Genomic DNA, 26,075 nt, shown 5'->3' with positions numbered 1-26,075 from the left:
AGTGGGCCACTTGGCCCTTAGAACCTGCTTCACCACTCATTATGATCATAGCTAATCATCCAACTCAGTAACCCTGTTCCCCACTTTTCCCCCATTTCCCTTAATCCCTTTAGCCCAAATGCCTAACCTCTTCTTGAAATCATACAATGTTTTAGCCTCAATTGATTTTTGTGGTAGCCAGTTCCACAGGCTCACCAGTCTCTGCGTGAAGAAATTTATCATCTAGTAAACATGGTTTATCTTGTATCCTTAGACTATGATCCTTATCCCCACCATCAGGGACATCCTTTCTGCATCTACCCTGTCTAGTCCTGAGAACATACCTCATTCTTCTGAATGTGAAATAACCATAGCCAATTCAACCTGTCTTCACATGGTAGTCTTGCCAACCCAGGAATCAGTGTGGTAAACCTTTGCTCCATTCCCTCTATAGCAGGAGCACTCTTCCTCAGGTAAGGAGGCCAAAATTGCATATAACATCTCAGGTGTGGTATTACCAAGGCCCTGTATATTTGAGACAAGACATCCCTGCCCCAGAACTCAAATCCCCTCATGATAAAGGCCAACATACCATTTGCCTTCTTGACCGCATACTGAGCTGAAAATGTGTTGCTGGAAAAGCACAGCAGGTCAGGCAGCATCCAAGGAGCAGGAGAATCGACGTTTCGGGCATGAGCCCTTCTTCAGGAATGAGGAAGGTGTGCCAAGCAGGCTAAGATAAAAGGTAGGGAGAAGGGACTTGGGGGAGGGGCGTTGGAAATATGATAGGTGGAAGGAGGTCAAGGTGAGGGTGATAAGCCGAAGTGGGGGTGGGTGTGGAGAGGTCAGGAAGAAGATTGCAGGTTAGGAAGGTGGTGCTGAGTTCTGGGGTTGGGACTGAGACAAGGTGGGGGGAGGGGAAATGAGGAAACTGGAGAAATCTGAGTTCATCCCTCGTGCTTTGAGGGTTCCTAGGCGGAAGATGAGGCGCTCTTCCTCCAGCTGTCGTGTTGCTATGGTCTGGCGATGGAGGAGTCCAAGGACCTGCATGTCCTTGGTGGAGTGGGAGGGGGAGTTCCAGCAACACATTTTCAGCTCTGATCTCCAGCATCTGCAGTCCTCACTTTCTCCTGACCGCATACTGCACCTGCATGCTGCACCTTCATGCTTACCTTCAGTCACTGGTATATCAGGATACCTTGGTCACATTGCACATTCCCCTTTCTCAATTTATAGCCATTCAGATAATAATCTGCCTTCCTGTTTTCCTTTATTCTCATACACTAGTCACTGCAGGCTGATGCCCTTTAATTGCCAATTCACAATTGCCTAGCAAGAAACATCACTCAACCAATGCGTAAACGATGCAATATGTTGCTCCTGACATCGAGACAGGCCTCACTGGACTTCTCACACAATTCTGCCATAAATCTCACCATAGCCTATTCCACCCATTATGGCCATCATTAGGTGTAAACCCATGATTGGACAAGACTTACTGTCAAATCATTAGATTGCTAAGAATGACACTAACAACTAATTTAATATTATCAGTTGAGCTATATACCTTCACACGCAAGGCTCCACCTCTGCAAAAGAAAAGGAACACAGCCAGACATTGCACAAATTTTGAATCTAGACAAAGCCTTGGTGGATAACTGTTCTTTATTGCATTCTCCATGGCAGTGCTTCGGCCAGACTCTACCTGCCAACAAATTAGCATCCTTTATCTCACACAATGCAAATTGTTCCCGTTGAAATTTTGAATTCTTGCATCTCTCCTGAAAAATACAAGACAAAAATCTTGAACAGTTGGCCTTTTTTTTTAGCATTCTCAATTTTTACTCTACCAACTAACTGGATAATAAATATCTGAGATCCAGCACTGATTTACATGATGCCACATTAGTTACCAACCAGACATGACAGATAATTCAAATCTCAAGCAATCAGGCTGCCTCTGGTTTATCCAAAACTACTAGATATATTGTAGCAATAGCTGCAGATGCAGAGGTCTGCATTATTAACTGCAGTTTGTGGTTCATTTAATTGAATGAATTTTTTTGTGGCTGTGTTAAGTACTAAATACAATGGCCATGTTGTTGCTTGCACCCAGACTTGTTTCATTTCCATTTTTTATAGCAATAAGGCAAAAGAGGGGAGGAGTCAGTGATCAACACAAAGGTTTATGTTCAGGCACTGTGTGGCCACGACAGACTTGTATTCCATCCACGTCTGGCAACAATGAAAGTATTTATGCATTATGGATGCATTTTCTCACTTGGAGAAAGTGACTCTCAAAACTAAATATCTTAGAGAACAAGAGTTCAGGTTAAAAGTTCAAGGACCATAGTGACCCTGCCATCCTGATGAATGTTTGAATGTCTGAGGTGGCTTCAGTGAACTTCCCTTCTCCATGTATCTTCTTCTACATCATTGTTACAGTATTGTTCCAGTGCTTCTCCCTCTTCAAGATCCATTGCCCTTTCTAGGCTGAAATGATCAAAAGCAAATCAGACCACAACACTGTGCAAGAAGGACGGTACTTCTGAGGTGCCACCAAACTGGCCAAGGCATCAAACTTGTATCTCCAGTTTTGCTCAAATAGTTTTGCTGATAATGCTGCTGTCCCTCCATTTCCTCACAATAGGGGCATTCTTAACCCACTTGCAGCCATCAAAGGATTCTTGCTGTGCAGTAAAGCATTCAGTTGAACCTCAGATTATTGGAGGATGAAGGCATCATGATATTTGCTCGAATGACATACAAACACCTTTCATAAAATGCCTGCTAAAATGAAGCTGAATGCTTGAAGGATTGGAGGTCACCTGATATTTACTCAAGGCTTGATGGCCGATTGTGTGCAATCAATGACACCCTGCATCTGATAGAATATAGCAATGCACACAAATTTGATTACTCTGTGCCAGTCTTGTTTCCTCCATTTGGAACTCAATTCTCCTCTTGCCCTCTCAATTAGGGCACACGTGACCTGCTTTATGCAATAACGTGTTGCCACCTGAGAAATTCCATTACGATTCACTGCTGATTCATAGAACAATTTGGTGGCAAAGAAATTCAAAGTCTCTTGTGATTTTTACAACTATTGGCAGGACATGCCAATGAAACCAGCAAGGCCTGTAGATTTCTTGTTATTAATTAAGGGATTGGGGCATAGCTGGCTGGGGCAGCATTTATTGCATATCCCTAGTTGCCCTTGAAGTGGTGATGGTGGTGAATAGTGTTCTTGAACTATTTGGTATAGGTGTCCCCATAATGCTGTTAGGGAGGGAGCTCCAGGTTTTGATCCACCAACACTGCAGGAGCAGTGATATACTTCCAGGTCAGGATGGTGAAACATTGCATCTACTGAGTGTCGCTGGTCAAGGGAGTAAATGGTTGTGGATGTGGTACAAATCAAGTGGGCTGTTTTGATCTGGATAGTGTCAAGCTTCTTGAGTGCTGTTGAAGTTACATCCACCAGGCAAGTGGCGACTATCCATCACACTCTTGACTTGTACCTCACAGATGGTGGATTGGTTTTGGGAGACAGGCGGTGAGTTACTTACTGTAGAATTTATAGCCTCTAACCTGCCCTTGGTAGCCACATTATTGACATAGCTAGTCCAGTTCAGCTTCTGGTCAATGGTAACCCACAGAATGTTAATAGTAGAGGTTTCAGCAATAGTAGCACTATTGAATGTCAAGGGACATTAGTTAGAATTTTTAAAAATTAATTCACAGGATAAGGGCATTACTGGCTGTACCAGCATTCTCTGTTGTTGGAAATTACCATTGCCTTGCATCTGTGCAACATGAATATTACTTGGCACATGTTAGCCCCAAGCCTGAATATTGTACACTTGGATGGTTCTTTGGGCTACTTCACTAACTGAGGAGTTGTGAACTGTGCTGAACACTGCAATTATGAGCACTGAACATCCCCACATCTGAGCTTATGGTGGAAGGAATGTAATTGATGAAGCAGCTGAAGATGTTTGGGCCAAAGATTGAGGAATTTCTGCAGAGATGTCCTAGAGCTGAAATAACTGACCTCCAACAACTATCATCTTCCTTTATGCTCCCACCAACAGAAAGCTTTCTACCCGAAACCATTCATTCTAGTTTTGCTAGGGCTACTTGATGCCACACTTTTTCCAATGCAGCTTTGATGTCTAGGGCAGTCACTCTCACCTCACCTCCAGAATTCAGTACTTTTGTCTATGTTTAAACCAAGTCTGTAATGAGGTCAGCAGTGAAGTGAACCTGGCGGAACCCAAACAGAGCATCAGTCTGCAGATTATTGCAAAGCAAGTGCTGCTTGATAGCATTGTTACTGATACATTCCATTACGCCACTAATGATTGAGAGTAGATTGATAGGGCGGTAATTGGACAGGTTGGACTTGTCCTGTTTTTTATATACAGGACATAGCTGGACAACTTTATACATTGTCAGGTAGATGTCAGTATTGTAGTTGCATTGGAACAGCTTCATTATGGGGCACAGCAAGTGCTGGAGCACATCTCCTTCCAGTAAACTTGCCAGAATGTTCTCAGGTCCATAGCCTTTGCAGTACTCAGTGCATCTAGGCATTTCTTGATATGACACAAAGATATATGGAGGAACAGGTAGTGTTGAGGAAGCAGGGAGGCTGCAGAAGCACTTGGACAGTCTAGGAAAGTGGGCAAAGAAGTGGCAGAACGAACACAATGCTGGGAAACATGAGACTATGCACTGGAAGAATAGAGGTGTAGGCTATTTTTTGAAATGGGGAAAGGCTTCAGAAATCTAAAGCAAAAATAGATTGAGGACTCCTAGTTCAGGATTATTTTAAAGTTAACATACAGATTCAGCTAGGAAGACAAATGTCCTGTTAGCATTTATTTTGAGAGGACTAGAGTACAAAAGTACTGATGCACTGCCAAGGCTGTATAAGACTCTGGTCTAACCATATTTGGAGTAGTGTGAGCAGTTTTGGGCCCTGTATATAAGGAAGGATGTGCTGGCCTTGAGGAGGTCTAGAGGGGTCCTAGAGGGATCATTTACAGGAATGATCTTAGGAATGAAGCGCTTGTCATACAAAGAGTGATTGAGGACTCTAAATCTGTCCCCAATGAAGTGTAGAAGGATGAGGGAGGATCTCATTGAAACTTACAGAATACTGAGAGGCCTGGATACAGAATATGTGAAGATGTTAACCTTAGTAGGAGAGACTAGGACATCAGAGCACAGCCTTAGAGTGAAGGAATGACCATTTAGAACTGAGATGAGGAGAGATTTCTTCAGCCAGGGGATGGTGACTCATTGCCAGAGATGGCTGTAGAGGTCAAGTCATTGAATGGATTTAAGACCGCGATAGAAAGGTTCTTGACTAGTATGGGGATCAAGGGTTATGGGGAGAAGGCAAATGATCAAATGCCAGAGCAGACTTGATGGGACAAATGGCCTACTTCTGTTCTCACATCATATTATCTTATATCATACTGAGTGAATGGAATTGGCTAAAGACTGTCATCTCTTAGTCTGCGGCAGTCTGGAAGAAGCCAAGATGAATCATCAATACATCTGGCAGAAGATTGCTGCAAGTGCTTCAGCCTTACCTTTTGCACTAATGAGCTAGGCTCCCCCATCATCAAGGACAGGGATATTTGTTTAGACTCCTCCTTCACTTAGTTGTTTAATTATCTACTGCCATTCATAACACGATGTAGATCTGACTTATTTGCTCTGGAAACACTTTGCTCCATCACTCACTTACTGGTAGTGCTGTTGGGCACACAAGTAATCTTGCTTTGTAACTTCATCAGGTTGATACCTCATTTTTAGGCATGCTTGGTATTGTTCCTGGTATGCTCTCCTGCACCGAACTCTTTTTTGAAGCAGAGGTGACGCTTGGGGTTGATGGTAATTGTAGAGTGGGGGATTTACCAGACCATGAGTTTGTAGATTATGTTGCTGCTGACAGCCCTGAGTGCCGCATGGATGCTAGGTCATGTGTTGCTAAATCAATTTGAGGCCACACTGCTCAATGCAGAATATTCTCAATATGAAAATAGGACTTCATCTCCACAAGGACTATGCGATAGTCACTCTTACCAATACTGTCATGGACATATACATCTGTAGAAAACAGATTGCTGAAGATGACAATGGTGTTGTCTGGAACACAGTATGTAAGGTATGACTCCATAAGTATGACTATCTCAGACATTTGCTTGACCAATCTGTGAGACAGCTCTTCCAATTCTGGCACTAGCCCTGAAATGTCATAAGGAAGACTTTGCAGAGTTGACAAGGCTGAGTGTGCCATTGTCATTTCCAGTGCCTATGTTGATGCCAGGTGAGCCGTCCACTTTAATTCATTTTTGATACTTTTTGTTGGTTGATACAATTGAGTGGTTTCCTAGGCCATTTCAGATGGCAGTCCAGAGTCAACCACAGAAATGTGGTTCTGAAGACAATGAATGTCAGACCAGGTAAGGACAACAGTTTCCTGAAGGAAATTAGTGAACCAGAGTAGTTCTTATGGCAATCAAAAATGGTTTCATGGCCATCATTAGACTTTTAATTCCAGATTTTTACAGAATTTAAATTCCACAGCCTGCTGTGGTTGGATTCAAACCAGAGGCTCCAAAATGTTGCCAGGGTCTCTGGATTATTAGCCCACTGCCAATATCCTGCACTATCACCTCTGCTTCCTCAAAAGAAGTTTCCATGTCAGAAACTATTTGACTTCCTATCTCACCTATCTAGCTCACATCCAATGGAGCAACTTATTCCCATGTCTCGGTCTGGCCTGCTTTCTATAAGCTTGATTGTCTAGATTTTCTAGACATCCCCTCCATATCTCCCTGCCCTCGTGAACTCTGAAGGTTCCCAACCACATACACACCAAATTATGCCATTGCTCGCACTTCAAATACTCAGAACAATCCATTCACAGAATGGAAACTATATGCAAATTCTTATCTGTAACCTTCCCTTACACTTACTCATAGTTATTGCTCAAGGCCCAACTCACTTCCAGTTGCATTGCTGACTCCTCCTCTTGGATGTTCCCGAGACCCTTCATGGTTCCCATCTCTCCTGTCAAGAAATGTAAACTGGTGCTTAATAAGCTCATAAATAGCTCTCTGACCTAATCAATTGCTCATCCACCATTTTGAAGCTGTTTGCCCAGTGCTGTTTCTTGACAAAATTTTCAAAATCATTCAGCATTGATAGTGCTTCAAGAAAGAGTCACAATGCTTGACAGAACAAAATTGCAGGTCCATCTGCCTCCATGTCTGCTTCCATTATGTAAAATTTGGCCCTTGTAAGCCTATATTGTCAACGAGAATCTAGGAAATTTCACAGCATTTGTCCTCCTATCTAACTCAAATGTTCATAATGGACCTCAATAGGTTCTTGAAAGTCATTAGCTGAAAATGTGTTGCTGGAAAAGCGCAGCAGGTCAGGCAGCATTAAACTAACCTTGGAATAAGCTGAAGAAATCACTTGAAAATTCTATTTTTTGTCTCAGTAGTTCATGTTAAAATACCAAAATCTGGTTCCACAAAGCAGCCAAAGTATGTTAAAATGTACCATTAGGTTGACAAAACAGACAAATAACAAAAATATCGGTTTTCAGAACATGCAGCTATGGTATGGGTCAGTGAAAATTGTGCATGCACAAATGTGGTCCAAAAGTATGATCATAAGAGCACTACAAGTGTAACACCCCCTTTCACTGCTTCATTTATACAAAGTCTAGATTCCATTCCAGTTATATCACTGTTAGTTTTTGGAATTGATTATTTCCTATGAGTTTTTTTTAATTGCTCAAGGTCACTTGGTGTCATTGGCTAGGCCAGCATTTCTTTCCTACCTCTAATAGCCCTCAAGAAGATTGTGGTGAACTGCCTTCTGGAACTACTGTAGTCCTTCAGATGTGGGACCATCCACCATGCTTTTAGGAAGAGAGTTCTAGAATTTGATCCAGCGATGGTGAAAAAACAGCAATATATTTCAAGTTAGGATGGTGTCTGACCTGGAGGGTAATTTGCAGGTGAAGATATTCTCGTGCATCCAATGTCCTCCTTCTGGATTATAGAAGTAGCAAGATTGGAAGGTGCTACTGATGGAATCTTGGTGAGTTGCTGCAGAGCATCTTGTAGATGGTACACAATGTTGTTATCATGCATTGAAGGTGAAGGAATTGAATGTTCAAAGAGGTGGATAGAGTGCCAACCAAATGGACTCCTTTGATTTGGATGGTGTGAAGTTTTTGAGTGATGTTGGAGTTGCACTTAATCAGGGAAGTGGAGAGTATTCCATCACACTCCTTACTTGTGCCTTGTATATGGTAGACAGGTTGACATAGAATTGATAAGTTACTTGCCATAGATTCCCTACCTCTGATTGCTCTCATTGCCTTAGTATGAACTGGCTGGTACAGTTCAATTTCTGGTTTATGATAACCCCCAATATTTTTGATGATGGAAGGTTCAGCAATAGTAATGCCATTGGATATCAAGGGGCTATGGTTAGATTCTCTCTTGTTGGTGATACCAAGATTCAAGAGCAGCGTCTTTCCTGCTGTTATCAGAATTTTGAACAGACCTCTTTATTGTTAATGTTGGTCTGTCTTCCTCTGCATGTTCTCTAGCTGTAACATTGTACACTGCCTTCTGTTCTGCTACCCTGAAGGACTTTGTACAATACAATTTGCATATATAGTATGCAAAACAACATTTTTCACTGTATCTTGGTCCGTGACAACAATAAATAATCAAGACCATTGCCTGCCACTTGTTTGACATGCTTGCCACTTCTACTTATCAGCCTAAGCCTGGATGTTGTGTCGGTTCTTCTGCAGAGAGACCTGGATTGTTTCAGTATCTGAGAAGCACAAATGGTGCTGGACTAAATGATAGATGGAAGTTAATTGATGAAGCAGCTGAAAATTATTGGACTTAGAACAGTACCCTGAGAGACTCCTGCAGCGATGCCCTGGAGCTGAAATTACTGACCTCCAACAACCATAGCCATCTTCCTTTCTGCCAACTCTGGCTTCCAACAACAGAGAATTTTCCCTGATTCCCAGCTTTGCTAGGGTTCCTTGGTATCATACTCAGTCAAATACTGCCCTGATGTCAGCAACAGTAACTCTTGCCTCATCTCTAGAAGTCATATTTGAACTAAGATTGAAATGATGTCAGGAGCTGGGTGGCTCTGAATAAACCAGTGCTATTTATTAATGCTCTACCAGCATTGTCTGAGATATTTTTTACAACATTTATTTCTCCTACTCTTTTGTGGTTCCCAAACAAGAGTAAGAACAGAGGCTAATTCTTTTTTTTCCCTTTTTGTCTGAAAGTCATGTATAGCTTCCTACTGCTTCGCTGACAAAAATCAACTAAATCAATACAGACTGGGAATCAAACCTGAATTTATATTTTAACTCAACATTTAGAAGACAGAAGCGAAAGCATAGCTTCTGCTGTTTTACCAGAACGTCCAGTTTCTTTTGTTTGTTTTTATGAGGACTGGCAGTTTTACTGAAAACTTTCTATGAATTCCTCCAACTTTGTCAATCTGAATTTTCCAGTTTATTGACATTGCGTGTAAAAATTCCCATGAAACTATTTGGAAAAAGGATATGAGAGACCATTCAAAAACCATGGGCTTATGCTTGACCTTGAGATTGTCTTCAATTCAGAATCCCACCCATGATCAAGATTCCTAAATTCCACCTTTAAGTCACAGTCTCCCTCTACCCCTCCCTCAGTCACTCCACAACCAGAATGCACTTAAAATGTCTTTGAAATACATACTCAGCTAATTGCATTTATTGTCCATGTTAGTCTCCCAGTCCCAATGTTCCATAAATGCTGACTTGTTTGACTTTCTACAGCATTTACTCTGTTCTGCACAAAGTCCCACAAGTCTATTACAAGTCTGTCATGACTGTCTTCATAGGTTTACAACGAAAGAATAAACTGAAATTTACATAGACCTTTCATGACGTTAGAACATCTCAAAATATATCACAACCTGTCAAGTGCTTTTGAAATGTAGCCAATTCTGTAATGTAAGAAATACACTAATCAATTTGCACACAAGGAGTTCTCACAACTAGCCATGAAATAAATAATCAGATTATCTGTTTTAAGTGTTGCTTGGGAAATAACTGTTGGCTAGTGTCCAAATAGTGTCACAGGAACTTTTACACCCATTGTCCATAGAGTGGAAAATTCAGATTGGCAAAGGCACCTAATGGAGGAGTACATAGAAATTCTTCAATAAAAATGCCAATCCGAATAAAAATAGGCAACATGACAACTTTTAAATTCAGAAATAGTAACTGGTCTATACACCAGCCTGACAAAAAACCCGATTTATCAGGAAAGGCCCCTCAACCCTTCCACACTGGCAGTAGGAAAGCTGTAATTATTCCAAGGTCAGGCATTCCTATGACAGGCAAACCAGCCAGTATTCCTAATGATAATTTTCGTATTTTTCATTCATGGAATGAGGGTGTCACTGGCTGGGCCAGCATTTATTGCCCACCCCTAATTGCCCAGAGGCAATCAGGAGTCAACCATATTGATATGGACTAGATCAGATAAGGATGGCAATTTCCTTCCCTAAAGGACATTAGCGATTCAGATTTTTTTTTCCCCAACATTCAACAATGGATTCACAGTCATTATTAGACTCTTAATTCCAGACTTTTAATTCCATCATCTGTCACGGTGGGATTTGAAGCCATTCCCCAAAACACTACCTAGGTCTGTGGATTAACAGTCCAGACAGAATACCACTGAGCTATCATTTACCCGATCCAATATTTGTAGCTGATGAGAATTATTTTTCATGGAATCATTAAAGAACAGTTGGAGGCCATTCAACCTATCAAGTTCACACAACTTACAGAAATTCATTCAGTTCCCACTCTCCTACTGTATTCCTGTAATCCTGCACATTTACTTTCATCAAAGTGCCCATCCAACTTTCTTTGAAATCCTCTATTGTCGCTGCCTCCACCACCCTCATGGGCTACAAGTTACAGATCATTATCACTTACTGTGCAATAAAGTTCTTCCTCACATCTTCCTACGTTTTTTGGTTAAAACCTTTAATCTATGTCCCTGTCTACATGCACCATCAATTAATGGGAACAGTTTATTTGTCGACCTTATTTAAGCCAGTCACAATCTTGTACATCTCTATAAGACCCACCCCTCAATCTTCTTTGCTCCAAAGAAAATTCACTGAAGATTGAACTGCTCACACTCAAAAATTTCACGGAGAAGGGCTGAAGAAGGGCTTATGCCCGAAACATCGATTCTCCTGTTCCCTGGATGCTGTCTGACCTGCTGCGCTGTTCCAGCAACACATTTTCAGCTCTGATCTCCAGCATCTGCAGACCTCACTTTCTCCTCAAAAGTTTCACCTCAAGAGTAAACATATGACTGAGACAATGCACTAGGCTTGGTTGCTATGGTATATTTCATTGGGCTGTTTCAATAATCTATAGCTGCCTTGAAACAAGCTCTTTGTCTTTCCTTCAACTGGTGCGACCTAAACTGGAGAATAACATACATTACATCTCAGAAATAGCTGTAATCAGGAAATGGAAAGGAGAGAGGAACTCAAGAAAATTATAAACATCAGCAAAATTAGACAGATAGAAGATTAACTAGTTAACAGTGTAAACAGATCAGTTCTAGGGCTCTTTTTTTACAGTTGTATAAATTACTTGGATGAGGAACCAAACATATAGTTACTAAATTTGTTGATGACACAAAATAAGTGAGGAAATAAAGTTGCAAAGAGGACATAAAGAAGCTATAAAGGGCTATTGATTGGTTAAGTGAGTAGGCCACAGTCTGACAAATGGGATGGAATGTAGGAACATGGGAAATTATTCACTTTGGCACCAATAAAAAAAGAAGCATTTTATCTAAATTATGAGGGTTTAGAAGAATAAGAGATCATAAAATTGAAACATATAACACCCTGAGAGGTTCTGACAGTGCACATGCGAAAACAATGTTGTCTCTCATAGGAGAGTCCAGAACAAGGGGTAACTGCTATAAAAAATGGGGTGGGTCACTGAAGACAGAGAATACAAATATCGTCCTCACATATTTTTGAACTCTCTTCCTCAAAAGGGTGTTGAGGCAGATTCTTTGAATATTTTTAAGATAGCTGTAGATAGATTCCTGATAACCAAAGGTGTAAAAGATAATGGCAAGTCAGCAGAAATGTGGAGTAATCAGATGAGCCATGATCTTATTAAATGGCAACGTAGGCTCAAATCACTGAATAACCTACATCTATTCCTAATTAATATGTTCCTATGTTCATTAGAGGGGAAGGATCCCTCAGTACTCCAATGGAAAAGCTAGCATATAGAAATTTGCACTGTCTCTGGATTAGGACATAAAACCAGGTGTTCCCAGTCAGAAGTGGGAATACTACCACTGAGATGTTGGCTCTGTGACTCATTAACAATCATGCAATCACAGAATGTCTCCAAGTCAATCATGTGTATGCTGGTTCACCTGACGTGCAACTCAACTAGTCTGACTCTCCACCCTTTCACTGTGTTAATTTTCTCTTTTCTTGTGCTTATCCAATTTAATCTTAAAAGTCATGATCAAAACTGCTTCCATCACGGTCTCAGGCAGTGCATTTATGGGAGACAGTATCATAGTGGTAGTGTCATTGGAATATTAGTCCAGAGTATCAGATTAATGTTCTGGGGACAGGGGTTGGAAACCCACCATGGAAGATAATGAATTAGAATTCAAGGTTTGACTAATGGCAACCATGTAACATTGTCGCTTGTTTTAAGTATCCACCTGGTTCACTGATGTTCTTTAGGGAAGAAAATCCGTAAGCTTGCCTTGTCTGGTTCATATGTGACTCCAGGCCTACACCAATGTAATAGAAGTGAAAGTGCTACAGAAACTCAGCAAGTCTGGCAGCTGTGGAGAAAATAAAAAGAGTTAACATTTCAAATCCAATGATTCTTTTCTGGAATAGGGTGGGGTGGGGAGGGTGTTGCTGGAGACGGATGGATTTTAAGCTGTTGACAAAGCAGGAGATGAGTGAGTAGTGGAGACAGTGAGGGTGCTTGGGACAAAAATCAAAGGGGAAGCTAATGAAAAATCTAGATACAAAATTGGTGTTAATGACAAGTGTGAATATCAAGAATAGGTTTGCTTTGCTAAGGGTAGATCCATACAAACAAGATGGGGGGACAGAAGGAAGTAGTGGTAGGATAGTGTAGTGTAATCAAAATGGAGGACAAGGGAAATCCTATTGTCTTGGCAGGGACAGAAAAGGATAAGAATAGAAGTGCATGAAATTGGTCAAACATGGCTAAGGAGCTCGTCACCTATGATGGGGGATATCCTCAGTTGAGGAAAAACAAAAACATGTTGGAGTCACCCCTGTAGAAAGTGACATCATCAGTTATATGGTCGACTTACTACCTTCTGAAAGGCCATTCACCTTAAGGGCACTTAGGAATGGGCAATAAGTCCTGGCCCACCAGCAAAGCCTACACCCAATGAATGAATAAAACAAGAAAAAAATTCCAGGTCATAACCATTCACTACATGAAACAAATCTTTCTCTTATTATTGTTGGTTCTTTCCCCAAACACCTTAAAATAGTGTCTTCTGGTTCTCGACCATTTTACCAATGGAAACAATTCTACTGATTGATTTAAATTCTTTAGAATTTTGAACAGTTCTATCAAATTACCTCTCAACTTTCTCTCTAAACTGAATTGCCACAGATTCACCATATCTACTTAAGTGAAGTCCCTCATTCCTGAAACCATTCTCATAAACCTTTTCTGCACACTCTCTTAAGCTTTATATCTTTCCTGAAGTGCAATGTCTAGAATTGGGCACAATAACCCAATTTAGGACAGGCTTGCATATAATAGAGCTCAATTATATGTCCTTTCGAGGTCTATCGCTATCATCTTCTCTGTTCATGATAGCTTGAAGTTTTCTGTTAACTACAAGTCAGAAGATTAATATATATCAAGAAAAACAGTAGTCCCAGTTTAAACTCATGGGTAACACCGCTTTATAGGAGAGGTGGTTAATTAAGGAAGGCCAATGCAGATTTATTAAAGATAATCAGTTTGGTTTTTCAGCACAATGGGTTTGATGTCAAGTACATGAGGTTCCAAAAGGTACATGATGAAATGCCATAAAGTAGGTTTGGCAGCAAAGGTGAAGCCCACGGAATTAAGGAGGCAATGGCACTGCAGTTATGGTGTTTGATGAGTGACAGAAAACACTCTTGTCTTAGGACTGTGGGAAAGTATACTATTCTTATAAGGTGAAAACAGATTTAAAGGGCTGAATCTTATCAAAAATATCAGCCTTATTGTCGTTTTCATCAGATTTCCTGTAGGGTTTCTAAGCAGATTTTCTCACAAACATGCCAAATCCACCTTATTCATTAGGTACCATGCCCCCATGGTGACCTGCTCCTCTGATGCTGAACCAATTTTCCCACTTGCAGTCAGACAAAGTATTCACCACTGCCCAAATACACTGGGTTCTCTGGTGCTGATGCCGTATTAAAAAAAAGTCATTGTGCATCCAGTCAAACACTGCCTGTTCAAAGCTGTCCTGCACAGTTCAAAAAATTCCCAGACATGAAATGGAAGGAGAAATGGAAGGAGAAATTGGTGCTGCACTTTGTGGTCAGGGACATAAAGGTCCTGATGAATGGTTTGGTGGAGAGGAGGGCTTTCTCTTCTCAATGGAGGCAGAACAGACCAGATCTTACCTGTCTGGTCCACCATTGCCACCAGGGATAGACCAGTCTAAACCATCCACACGAATGCCCAGTAATACAGGAAGAAGGACATTCTCCACTCTGACAAGGTGATTGCCACCATCTTCTCTCTGCTACCTTACACTCACTCGCTGTCTCTCCTATTGCACACACCCTACAAAGGCTCATGATCTACATCCTCCTATTGCGTGCAAAATTTTCCCTCACTTCCTTAGATTACTATCCTTGCATGGCCTCTGAACTTTCCATATACTCACCTGGACACCTCACAACCTTTCCCCAAAGTACATCAATACCGATAACTGTGCAAGCTACTTCCATCTCACTTAAGCTCTCCCTTTATCTTAATCTGGGAGTAAACAGCCCATCTAAGGCTGAACAAATCAAGATGGGTGATTAGGTATCTAACATTCTGCACATCACCCACTATGATAAGGTGGTCTAATATCAGACAATATCCTTGATTTATTGTTCCAGGACCCCCTGCCTGAATGATGTCACACTTGACTTGACTGAGAACTACTCCTTGTAGACTTTGAGACACAGACGTTTGGTTGAAGCATATACAGTGTGTTTTATACTTGAGCTGCTGACACATGATGCAGGTGTGAGATTGATACAGCACATTGCTGAAGAGGCACATGTCCACTTCCTTAAATAAAGCAAAATACTGTGGATGCTGGAAATATGAAACAAATGCAGAAGATGCTGGAGATACACAAAATATCTGACAGCATCTGCAGAGAGAGGAACGATGTTAGCATTTTGAGTCTGATATGACTCTTCTTTAGAACTCTGAATTTTAGTGTTTATGTCCATCCCATTGACAGATGAATGCTGAAGCATGACAAGTTGCCTGGCTTCGTGTCTGCAATGAAAGGCAAGACAAGACAGAAGTACTCTGACAGCCTATTAGCTCTGGCAAGGGGAACAAAAAGGCAAGGTTGGGATACTGTGAATATTGAAGTAGACACAAAGTGAGTAAATGCTAGAAAGCGAGTGAGCAGGCCTGAAATGCACCCTAGCCCAAATGTCATCCCTGCATGCAAAGCATCCTTCTTGCAGCATTACAATGAAAGGTCCTAGAGCTATCCAAAATGCGCACTGATGTGCAGAAAAGTACTGTTAGTGCTTCAAAGGTGAGCTATTACGATGTGGTGTAGCTTGGATATGTCAGATGCCAATGTCCATCCACAAAAACTGTATGCGGCCACTGCCATTTTAGTGTGCCCTGAGATTTTGGTGCCGAGAATCTAAGATGGAGATATGGATGAGCAGGCAGTGAGCTGGATTGCCAGGTGACCGTTCAGACTTTTGTTCAGGAATTCTTGATATCTATCCAGCAGGTGGAAGAATGTAAAATATTAGTGAGACAAGATTTAATGGGAATGAAGATGATAATGAATGATAATCCAAATTAGGCCTTTTATTTCTCATTAGTGAGAATCTCATTTCACCATCGAACTCTTGGTTGAAAACGGAACTTCTTGCTTTCAACGTTACAACGATCATCGCTGAAAATTTCACCTGATTTTTCCCAAATTTCTCTCCGTGGCACATGTTGTCAAGGGCTTGAAGTGCTCAGATATCTGCAATTTCCTTGTTCCATAATTTAATATTTTCTCTGCCTCTTATGAACTCACATTTACTTTCACTGATCTCTTCCCTTTTATATACCTATAGAAACCAATGTCTCTTGCTAATTTAGTCTCTACCTTGGTTTCTCTATCAATCTCTTAGTCATTCTTTGCTGAAGTCTAAAATTGTCCCAAGTCTTGGATTATGAATTGGCTCAGATGATCAGGTAGTAGAATCAATCTGGGTAGAGGTTAGGAATTAAAGGGTCATATATACAAGTCGAACCAGTTCATATGTCCTTTAACTGTAGTGATAGTCCTGGGAAGAATATTAAGCAATAAATAATTTTGAGATTGTAACAAAAGCAAAACAAATAATTTGGGGAAGTTTAATCTGTGTATCAGCTGGACTAAATACATTGACAAAAGTACTCTGGAAGGTGAGCTTCCAGAATGTCTTTTGTGACAGTTTTCTGGAACAATACATTGTGGAACCAACTAGGGATAAAGATAGTTTAGATATCAATTTGTAATGAGGAAGATTTCATTATTAATCTATTCGTAAAAGAACCTCAGCGGAAAATAATTACTTTAACACAACTGAATACCATATTACTTTTGAAATGGTCATATTCCATCCCTAAACAAGAGTTTCAAACTTCAAGCCGATTACCAAGAAATAAGGGGAAAGCTGACTCAGTTTCATAGACTAAATAGATTGAATGGTAGGGTGACAAATAAACAGAAGGAAATGTTAAAAAAGGCAAAAAACATTCTTCAAAAATATATTCCATTAAAAGAGATAGCTGCACAGAATGTAGTGACCATAGATATGATTTACCAAAACTTCCCAGATTCTAGAAAGATCTCAAAGAATTGGAAGTTAGCAAATGTAACACTACTATTAAAATAGGAGGGAGAAATCAGGAGACTACAGATCAGTTAGCCTGACACTAGTCATCATGAAAATGCAAGAATGACTATGAAGGAAGCCTTAAAAATGTGTTTAGAAAATTATCGTATGATCAGATAATAACAATATTGTTTTATGAAAAGAGGTAATTGACAAATTTATGAGAAACCTTTTGGGGATGCAACTAGGAGAGTAGATAAAGGGGAACTAGTAGATGCGGTAAGCTTGCATTTTCAAGTTTATCTAATTGATAACATGATGCACAGAAGATTAATATAGAAGCACTCACTGAGTTCAGCTTTATACATCAGCATGAACAGTGGCAATATGTGGAACCAGTCCTCAATAGGCATGTAAACTGACTGCATAAAGATAGAATACAGTGGCCATCCCTGTACCAAAACAAAATTCTAAATTTTGCTATTTCCTCAAAAGGGAAATTAAAACAAAATACTTGTGTAAGGGAGCAATATTAAATGCCTTGTTATAGTATATAGCTGGTACATCAGACCCATTGCACTGCTTATGCTCCTGTGTTCTTTAAGCATGAACCAGAGTAACATACCCCTGTTTATCTGCTATTCTGTATCAAACCATTCTTAGAAATTGGAAGTATGCTTAAATAAATATGTTCAATACTAAGCTTTTAATAGGTAGAAGATTATATTAGATTAGGTCAAGTTTCATTTTACTAAGACTGCTTCAGTTTTATTTCACTGGAGGCTAAAACTAGGAATAATTAAGTAAAAATAGTTATGAAAAAGGGGCCATAATTGGGTACGTGCATAAACAGACAACCACATTACAAAGTTATGTTAGGCTTTTCATTTCACTGTGCCTAATTAAGATGCTTCATGAAATAAAAGATTTGATTAGTGGTAAAATATCAATCAAAACTATCAATACATTCAATAGTCTGATAAGGAACTGAAATTGTTATACTGGACAGCCATTATGAACAGCTTAATAACAGATATTACGAACAGCTCTGGACATAAATAACTAATAACAAACAGATGTGAACAATGAAATCTCAGAATAAATAAACAATAAATCTCAGAAATAGGGTGTTTGAAGAAGTTATAGAACTGATCAAGGGGAATAGATAAGGCAAGATGGTGTAAAGGCCTGATTGATGTACATGCAAAGACTCTGAAATCTCTGGAAGATGGGAGCCAATAAAATAATGGTCTTTTACTCCATGGTTTAAACAAAGAATTTGATGAAAAAATGGATACTTAAGAATTTTTACAGGGCAATTAAGCTCTGCCAATGTAATATTCAGGTCCACTTATGAAAAGGATATCAAAGAAGAGTTTTTAAAGGAATGCATTGCATTAAGCAGTGGCAAGAAATTCCTAAGACTTGATCCTTGTCAACTTCAGGCTAACACACGGTAGATGGAGAAGTCATTAAGATGTGAGGTGCCAGTAAGAAAAAAGGAAGAAGAGCTATTCACACATGCCAACCATCCTGTTTGACCTGGATCAATACTCACTTCTTGTCATGATCAAGTCTTTACAATATAACTAATGGCGTATATTCTGTCTTAAATCTGATTAAATTCAACACGTCCTATTGGTTGGAGTTGATTCTGATTGATAACAAACTGCATTTAAATTAAAATAACAACAAATTGGCAAGCTTCAAAACTAACAGCACTCAATGTCCAAAATTGGATTCCAGTTTGGAATTTCACTCCAGATGACCTGCTCCATAGCTATTCTAATCCAAAACCCCTGACTAAGTTCCAGCATGTAACTCACTTCTATATACACTAAGCACACAAATCCCTTGATTGGATTCCAGCAAACTCTCAGATTTTAGCCTTTTTTTACAAAATACATTATAGTGGGCTCTGGTCAAAATTGGGATGGAAAGTTGTTGGTGGGTTTTAAGCAACTGCTCCAAGATTTCCAAGTCATTTGTCTGAGTGTGCCTTGTTGGTTTGTACAACAATACATGCAAAATGTTCATTTAGATAGATCACAGTAAGGTCTTTGCTACCATAATGCACCTTCAGACACAATAGAGCATATTGATCAATTACTTTCAGCACTACCCTGAAGCATGGCGCCCACTTGTAGGCAATATATTAAGGTATAAAGTACTTTGCTGGTAATATTGAAACAATCGAAAACATAACTAGCTCTGTCTCTTGGCTGAAGAACAGCCATAAATATACAGTATCTGGTTTAAATTTATTTTGTCTGGCTCGCAAAGAAAAAAGTAAAAGCCAAGATTTTTGATGTTGTGGAATTTACAAAGTCTTTGAGCCCCTACAGGGTGTTGGGTCGTTCCCTAAGCATATTTCTGAATATATTTATTTACACGCAAGATAGATATATGGGAGAATTTGTGTGAAACATCTCAAGTACTTGCTAATGAAAGAAGCAAATGGTAACCCCTACCATCACTACTACCCCCTCCCCTTGTCCCAAACTTCTCTAAATTGTTGTTGCTGTGTCAATGGTCTGGGTGAAGTTTCTTGTGGCCTTGCCAGTAGTGTTTTTCATCTGAGTGAGGATGCAGATGAAGGGCTGCATTATTCATTGGTGTTGCTGGGCGCCTGCCAGGCGGCGAGGTCTCTGAATCAAATTTTAAAAGACAAAACCCTCTATGAATGGATGTCAGAATATAAGAGGCTGGGAGAAAATACTGAATGCACTTTGTGAGATTTAAAGACGGGGAGACTGGCATTCAGATAAGATGAAGATAAAAAACAATATTAAGCCACAGTCTAGACACATGGCATACAGTTTATACAGTAACACTTTCTGTAATTTTTTTATGATAACTCATTCCACTTAATTAATTAAAAATTAAGATAGTATTGCTTCACACTTCAAGTTATACTGTTGTTGAAATATTTTCAGGATTTTTGAGGGACATGGAAATACTCTCAAAATATTTTTAAATCTCTATTTACTTGTGGCTTTTGGGCTGCTATAATATCTCCACTAATGCTGCCAATTCTAATAAAAACAGGCAATAAGACAGATTTTAAATTCATAAATAGTAACTAGTTTAAACACAATGCTGAAGAACTATCCGATTTATCAGCAAAGGCCCCTCAACTCTTCCGCACTGGCAATGGCAGAGCCTGAGTTATTCCCAGCTCACAAATAAAAGAGAGGCAAATCAGCAGTATTCCTAATTCTGATCGTGTGCTCCTTGCTGAGAGAATATTTGTCATAAAGTCATTAAGGCACAAAAGAAGGCCATTCATCCCATCAAGTTCATGCACATTAGAACAATTCATTCAGAACTCAGTCCCATTCCCCTATTCTATCCCTGTAACTCTGCACAACTACTTCTGTCAAAGTTCTCATCTAATTTTCTTTGAAATCCATATCATTGTTGATCCCACCATCCTCATGGAAAGCCAGTTGCAGGCCATTACCACTTGCTGTGTAATCAAGCTTTTCCTCACATCTCCCTTCACCTCCTGCTCAAAATCTTTAATCTGCATCCCTGTGTATTTGTACCATCAACTAATAGGGACAGTTTTATTTACCTACCAAGATAGCAGTAGGGTAGGGCTCCTGTGCCAGAGCTCATTCACTTTGACCACTTTTCTTTTTCCTTTTTCTCCCCTCTCTTTACTTTTACTTACTATCACTTCTGCTATAACGTATGTTTCTTCAATGCGAATTGGTTTTAATGCGATTGAAGAATTTAGACTGGTATTTGTAGAACATGAACTTTCCTTAACTATTCTGGTTATAACTCAATTCTGGATCCATTAGTTTAAATGGCGCATCTATTGCATGATTTTCTTGTAATGCAAGATTACACGCGAATGGAACTATCGCATCATATGAGGACTGACTGAGCTTGGACAGCATCAGTGGCAGCAAGAGCCCAGTGCACAGACCTCAAATGGTCTTGAGGGGAGGTGAGTGGGCCCAGCATGGACCTCAAGTGATTACCTACTTACTTTTCCAGAGCAAACACAGGACCTGAAAATGGCGGCTGCTACATAGGCAGAGGTGACGTCAGCAGCATAGGCCCAGCAGCAAAAAATGGCACCTCAGGATCAATGGCTCTGTCGTTGGTTGGAGGCAGCGCTGGCAGTGTGATGGCAGCTGGGCATCATGGCAACATCAATGAGATGGGCCCATCAGCAAAAGACATGACTCTGACATTGGTGGGTCTGGCGCAGGAGGTGGCAAGGCGGTGCAGAGGAGTATTGGCCCAGCAGCAAAGATGGCGCCTGAGGATCGGAGACTTCAATGTTGATTGGGTCTGGTTAGACAGCAGCAAAGCGGTGGCAGAGCGATGATGATGCAGGCATTGTTGACAGTGATGAGCTGGCTCAGAACTGATGGACTCTCTTCAAGCTATAGCTTTCAAAGGTTTGTATGGATTTGGCCAAACCAACTGCTCACCAAAATACCTTCAATTTAATAGTGAACATCCAATCATCTTCAGTTGCTTCCTCAATAATATCACCTACATCAAAAAGTCAGAAATAAGCATTTTCACCTTTGATTGCACAATGTTTATCATCATGCACAACTTCTTGCATTCTGAAGTTGTCCATGTCCAAATGCAGTAAGACCAAGACAATATCCAAATTTGAGCTGAAAAGTGGCAAGTAATATTCACACCACACAAGTGCCAGGTAAGGACCATCGCCAACAACAGAAAATGTAATCATCAACCCTTGACATTCAATGGCATTATCATCAGTGAATCCTCCGCTATCAACATCCTGGAGATTACCATTGCCCAGAAACTGAACTGGACTAGCCAAATAAATACTGTTGCTGCAAAAGCACATGTCAGAGGGTAGGAATCCTGCAGAAATTGACCCATCTCCATATTCTTCCAAGGCTGTCCACCATCGACAAGGCATAAATAAAGAGTGCGACAGAATACCCACAACTTGCCTGGATGAGAGCAGCTCATCATTTTGACTTTGCAATATTTGACTCTTTCTTTTGTGTTGTTGGATAAAAATCTGTCTCCCTACAGCTCATGGACTGCACATGTTCAAGAAGTCAGCTCACCACCATCTTCTCAAAGGCAAGTAGGAATGGGCAATAAATGTTGGCCCAACCAGCCTCGCTCACATCCCATGAGTGAATTTAAGAAATGCTAAAAGATGTGAGGGTTTTCATGTTTGTCCATCAATTGTGGGTATCTCTGGTTTGACCAGCACATATTGCCTATCTTAAATTGGCCAAGGGGCAGTTAAGAGTCAACCATATTGCTTTAGGTTTACAGTCACATGTTGGTCAGGTCAGGTAAGGATTGCAGATTTCCTTCCCAAAAGGGCATTAGTGAACCATATTAATTAATATAATATTCTCAGGTGGTTAATTTGTATAATTATGCTTGTTTTTGGTCAAGCCTTTTTAAAAATTTGATCATCTGCTATGGTGGGATACCATCACTGCACAACCAGCTCACCTTAAAGTGTCTTCACGAAAGCACTACAAAAGGGGAATGATGGCATTCAACTTGCATCGCTGAACTATCATTCAACTCTGCTCCAACATGGTCTAACACCATGTGATCTTCTAATGGGAAGACAACTGAAGATTATACACACACACACACACACCTGCTCCAGCCCCTGTACCAAAGGCACAGAACTATTCAATTTGAGACCAATCTTGCTTTCACCAAGTAATTGAACAGACAGCATATCCACATCCTACACATCCAATCAGAGCACACATACTGGTGAGGTGGAGGTGAGGGGCATAAATACAGCTGTCTACCCAATGCAATCAGTTATCTACTTAATCTAACCAAGTAAATATACTGCATTCATCCATCAATCCAGACAACAAGTTAACTGATGAACATGGATCATCTACCAATTCCCAATGGAGGAAAAATGAAGAACTAAGTAAAGGAAAACAAAAGTCATACAATCACAGAGATCTAGAAAAAAAACCCTTCAACCCATCATGCCTATGCTAGTCACAAACATTTGCCTAATTATTCTAATCTCATTTCCAGCACTTTGCCCATAACCTTGTAAGCCTTGGCATTGTAAGTGCATGTCTAAATACTTCTTAAATGTGATGAGGGTATCTGCCTGTGCCACCCTGACAGGTAGTGAGTTCCAGATTCCCACAAACCTCTGGGTGAAAAAGTGTTTCCTCACATCTCCTCTAAACCTTTTGCTCTTGTCTTTAAATCTATTGCCGGTCATTGATTCCTCCATCAAAGGCAAAAAAACTCTTCCTGTCTATCCTATCTATGCCCCTCATAATGCTATACATTGTAATTACATTCCCTTTCAATCACTGCTGCTCTCAGCAGTGATTGAATCTGTCCAATCCCTCCTTGTAACTGAAATTCTCCAGCTCATGTAACACTCTGGCAAGTCTGCTCTGCAAACCCTCCAGTGCAAGATTAAGGACTGCAACACAGAATGTAAAGTGGTGTTATGTTTGATCTCTGCAATATTAAAAGGGGAATCTGAGACTTGGGTATAGAGAAGAGATGTAGTGTAATGGCTAGTTCCAACTCTTCAACATGTTGATCAGATATTATATATATTGGAGGAAGTAATATAATATTATATGATTTATTTTCCACATTAAGGTGAAATGTCATCAAGCTGAAGCATTATTTCTGATTCTTTCCCACAAATGATTTCTGGCCTGCTAAGTATTTCCAACAATTTGTTTTTATTTGTATTTTCTTTTGATTGGAGATTGAGCAATACTGTTTTGGGAGGATGGAGGGATCTTTATCTGCATCTAACTATCCTTAGTCAAGTAAAATTAAATTTTCAAAGGTTCCAGTTAACATTAGCAGGTGTCACTCTGCTAAGTAATTCGAGTTTGCCTCCAGTGGGGTCTTTTACAGGATTTGGCAATTGTTATGTTATTCCTTGTAAAATTTGCTTTGGATGGCAGAATATTTAAGAATCCAACATAATTTATTTAATCTTATTGTTTTTACAAACAGTACAATCACATATAAGTGTCTGAGGTAAGATTAATCTATTAAATTAAAACAGAGAGCAATATGTTTCCATATAGTTTCATGCCTGAAGAGGTTAGAGATAAGATGACATATGAGACCTCTATTTCCTCAGGTCATGTGCTATGATGCACTGATGATATCATGAACTTAAACCTCTCTCTTAAATCTATCCACTGTGTGCAGTGACATACTGACTGTGAGGAATAACACAACTCCTTTTACTTTTATCCTAAAGTGATACACATCATTGTATATAGGTGCATGTTGTTGATTCTATTACTAAACAGATATGTAAAAGAGAATTTACAAGACTGACATTTCAAAATTCAATGTAACATTTTGGTCAATGTAGCACTTTTACTTTAGACAATTGGTAACTCATAGTATCTGTCCAGTAGTTCTCTAACTGCTCAGTAATCACATGTCTCTTTCATTTTCCATTGTCTTCAAAAAAGAGTGTCTTGTTTCCTGGAATGGCAAGACAATTAGTTGCTAAGCGTGGTCATTAGCATTTGTCTTCTGAGCATAAGTTTTATTGAGGAAAATAACCCCTTCTCTATTGCTGTTACAGAAAAATATAGCAATGCAACACAAAAATCTTGCTTTGTTGCTCAACACTCCATGATCATTGATTTGATAGCGTGCACCATACATTCTGTTAGACTAATTCATCACGCATAGTAGGGTGACACTGACATATGGGTTGCTCCCCTCTCAATACACATATCGTGAAACAGTTGGCCTGTATCCTGTGGTCCATCGTCATATACGACTTGATCCAGGATAACAACGGAATTGAAAATAGTACAATGAGTGATTTTGAGATGTCATCTGCCATTAGACTACAAACTTCTCCGTGCACTGTGACTAGGTCTAATGCTATTTTGTCCAAGTAGTGGATGGAGGATCATGTCCCTTCACTGCTATGATTGATTTATTTGATTTGCCTTGCATATATTCGCAAGTCAGTGAATATTCTGACTTATTCCTGGCTAGTACAAAGATACATCTAAGTCATCTTGTCTGTTTAATAGCTATGTTGCCTTTTATCCTCCACATGGTGTGTGAGATTAACAACATAGAAATCTTGGTCATCTTCTGAAATTTGTCTTTCACTTGGTTGATTCTGAACTTCCCTGATGGGTCACAATTGAGCACCTTCTTAACATTTTCCTTGCTGCCAATATTGTGATGTTGTAATGTTATGTTACTCACACATGTTTCATTCTGGGGTCTGACTGGATCTTTGGAACCAGACTTCCTGCACACATCACCCAACGTATTTTAGTGCTACATGCTTCACAGATATCAAGAAAAGCCAGACAGCTTTTGGCAAGTGTGAAAAACCACATTTGTTCCAGATTTTGTTGGTTTGGTATGTTTTTCCATCTGCAGTAATGGTGTTAGCTAAAGCATGTAATTGTTGTTGATCTACTATTATGGCTTGCTACATGTGCCTGTCCTCAAATAATGGTGTGTTTGTTTTAATTATCCAGAGGTCCTTCCTAAAATTTCTGATTGATGTAGAAGCAATGACTAACTTAATGAGCCTCTCTGATAATTCATAGAGTAATAGAGATGTACAGCACAGAAACAGGCCCTTTGGTCCAACTCGTCCATGCTGATCAGCTATCCTAAATTAATATAGTCCCATTTGCCAACACTTGGTCCATTTCCCTCTAAACCCTTCCTATTCATGTACCCATCCAGATGCCTTTTAAATGTTGTCATTGTACCATCCTCCACCACTTCCTCTGGCAGCTCATTCCATGCATGCACTACCCTCTGCATGAAAAGTTGTCCCTTAGATCCCTTTTAAATCTCTCCCCTGT

At 40.0% G+C, this 26,075-nt stretch overlaps 1 protein-coding gene and 1 long non-coding RNA gene across 2 annotated transcripts in view; both read right to left on the bottom strand.

Moving 5' to 3' along the window:
- LOC122560664 (ankyrin repeat and fibronectin type-III domain-containing protein 1-like) overlaps positions 1-26,075 on the bottom strand; it is an 868,051-nt gene that overhangs the window by 467,499 nt on the left and 374,477 nt on the right. The window lies entirely within an intron of this gene.
- The window catches only part of LOC122560665, a 76,104-nt gene continuing 51,664 nt past the window's right edge, over positions 1,636-26,075 (bottom strand). The window contains exons 2-3 of the long non-coding RNA XR_006314780.1: positions 7,004-7,068; positions 1,636-1,760 (exon numbers count right to left, since the gene is read on the bottom strand). This is a non-coding gene — a long non-coding RNA (uncharacterized LOC122560665). The remainder of the gene's footprint in view (positions 1,761-7,003; positions 7,069-26,075) is intronic.

Source organism: Chiloscyllium plagiosum, chromosome 21, assembly GCF_004010195.1.
Source record: "Chiloscyllium plagiosum isolate BGI_BamShark_2017 chromosome 21, ASM401019v2, whole genome shotgun sequence".
Classification (NCBI taxonomy): domain Eukaryota; kingdom Metazoa; phylum Chordata; class Chondrichthyes; order Orectolobiformes; family Hemiscylliidae; genus Chiloscyllium; species Chiloscyllium plagiosum.
Note: the sequence above shows the minus strand (reverse complement) of the source record. Positions and strands in the feature narration are given on the sequence as shown.